Source organism: Salmo trutta, chromosome 20 (assembly GCF_901001165.1).
Source record: "Salmo trutta chromosome 20, fSalTru1.1, whole genome shotgun sequence".
NCBI lineage: Eukaryota > Metazoa > Chordata > Actinopteri > Salmoniformes > Salmonidae > Salmo > Salmo trutta.
In genome coordinates this window covers 31,472,856-31,475,355 of record NC_042976.1, presented here as the reverse complement: position 1 = coordinate 31,475,355, position 2,500 = coordinate 31,472,856, and positions in this window count along the sequence as shown.

The following is a 2,500-nucleotide window of genomic DNA, read 5'->3' as shown; positions in this document are numbered from 1 at the left end:
AGCTTTCCCAACAGGGATGTAGGAGCTGTCAGGATACTGGTGGGGTCGTGTCACACTGATCAGGGGAAATGGACTAGTTCATTCTGCAGTCCTAACTCCACTCTGCATACAGTCTGTTGTTAAGACATAACCCTGGCATTTGGAGAAGGAATAATGGGTCTACTTTGTAATGTGTAAGGGGGTTCTTATTTCTCTGAACATTTTGAAAGGAAACATCACACCTTAAGTGAGAGAATAAATCCAGGGCTCATCAGACAGGAGTAATGTTATCTGTTGTCTGTGTGGCTGTAGAAATGGCTGAGGAGTTATGTCTGGCTGTGTGCTGTAATTCAGGGTGTGTAGCATGTGAGGTCATATATATAATACATGCCGTTTAGCAGGTGGTTGTATCCACAACAGTACAGTGAGTGGATACATTTTAGTATACTACCCCAGAGGGAATTTAACCCATGATCCTGGGAGTGCGACTTGCCGACTGAGCCACACGGCAACTAAAGTTGTAGGTACTAAATCAGTCAGTAGGGGGAGTTCTTCCTCAAGTAGTGTGAAGGCTATGAGTAAAGCCTTTGACATATCCAGAATATACAATCGTCTAATAATCAACACAACTCTCTTACAAGTCACCCTTGTGTTTTTGCTCAAATGTCGGGATGGCCGAGCGGTCTAATGCGCAAAAGTACTTCCTGGAAAGCAGTATTCTGGTCCATGAATGGAGACTGGAATCATGCTTCTGACACTTGTTTTGCCGTTAGAGTTGTTATATAAACGGGAGATTAGACATGAAGGTCTTATTGTGATAGTTACAATATGCCAAACTAGTGTATTGTAAAATTGAGATCCGAGATAGGCGAAACAGCGCCTCGGGCTCACTTGTTTTTGTTTTGAGGAAATGAGCATCCAGCATCATGTTTTAAAAAAAGTCGTAGTACATACTCTGCTGTTCTATCACAATGACGTGTAATAATTGTATGAAGTAATATATTTTGTTGTAATATTGCAAACGGACGTGGCAGTTTCACCTCTATGGAGTGCAGCTTAAAGTGGAGTTTTTATTTAATCAAAGCTCCATGTCAACCAACATGTCAACAGCAGAGGTTACTCAGCAAACGTGTGTGTGTGTGTGTGTGTGTGTGTGTGTGTGTGTGTGTGTGTGTGTGTGTGTGTGTGTGTGTGTGTGTGTGTGTGTGTATACGTTGGTGTATGAGTTATTGCCTGTGGTGCTGTCCAGTCCAGCCCTTCAACCTCTTGTGGCTTCAGTGGGGTAAATTAACCAAGTAAAAATACTTTGAGGTACTACTTAATTGTTTGTTGGGGTACTTTACTTGAATATTTATATTTTTGACAACTTTTACTTTTACTCCACTACATTCCGAAAGAAAATCTGTACTTTTTACTTTCATACATTTTCCCTGACACCCAAAATCATTATTACATTTCAAATGGGTTTACATATTTTCATATAAGCCCTTTTGGGTTTTCAACCTCACCTACACACCTTTTTAACCATGTTTTTAATCTGTACTGTTTTGTCTTTCACTTGGCTTCTTAGGTGCAAATAAATAAAACCAAAATGCTCAGGCCAGACAGCAAAATGGTCGAATTCATGCACTTATCGAGAGAACGTGAGGCCATCCCTTTTGCCTCTGATCTTGCAGACTCACTAAACACAAATACTGGGTTTGTAAATGGTGTTGGAGTGTTGGAGTGTGGGAGTGTTGGAGTGTGGGAGTGTTGGAGTGTGGGAGTGTTGGGGTGTGAGAGTGTTGGAGTGTGGGAGTGTTGGAGTGTGAGAGTGTTGGAGTGTGAGAGTGTTGGAGTGTGAGAGTGTGGGAGTGTTGGAGTGTGAGAGTGTGGGAGTGTTGGAGTGTGAGAGTGTTGGAGTGTGAGAGTGTTGGAGTGTGGGAGTGTTGGAGTGTTGGAGTGTGAGAGTGTTGGAGTGTGAGAGTGTTGGAGTGTGAGAGTGTGAGAGTGTGGGAGTGTTGGAGTGTGGGAGTGTTGGAGTGTGGGAGTGTTGGAGTGTGAGAGTGTTGGAGTGTGGGAGTGTTGGAGTGTGGGAGTGTTGGAGTGTGAGAGTGTGGGAGTGTTGGAGTGTGAGAGTGTTGGAGTGTGGGAGTGTTGGAGTGTGGGAGTGTGGGAGTGTTGGAGTGTGAGAGTGTTGGAGTGTGAGAGTGTTGGAGTGTGAGAGTGTTGGAGTGTTGGAGTGTTGGAGTGTGAGAGTGTTGGAGTGTGAGAGTGTTGGAGTGTGAGAGTGTGAGAGTGTGGGAGTGTTGGAGTGTGAGAGTGTTGGAGTGTGAGAGTGTGGGAGTGTTGGAGTGTGGGAGTGTTCGAGTGTGGGAGTGTTCGAGTGTGGGAGTGTTGGAATGTTGGAGTGTTGGAGTGTGAGCGTGTTGGAGTGTGAGAGTGTTGGAGTGTGGGAGTGTTGGAATGTTGGAGTGGGGAGTGTTGGAGTGTTGGAGTGTGAGAGTGTTGGAGTGTGAGAGTGTTGGAGTGTTGGAGTGTT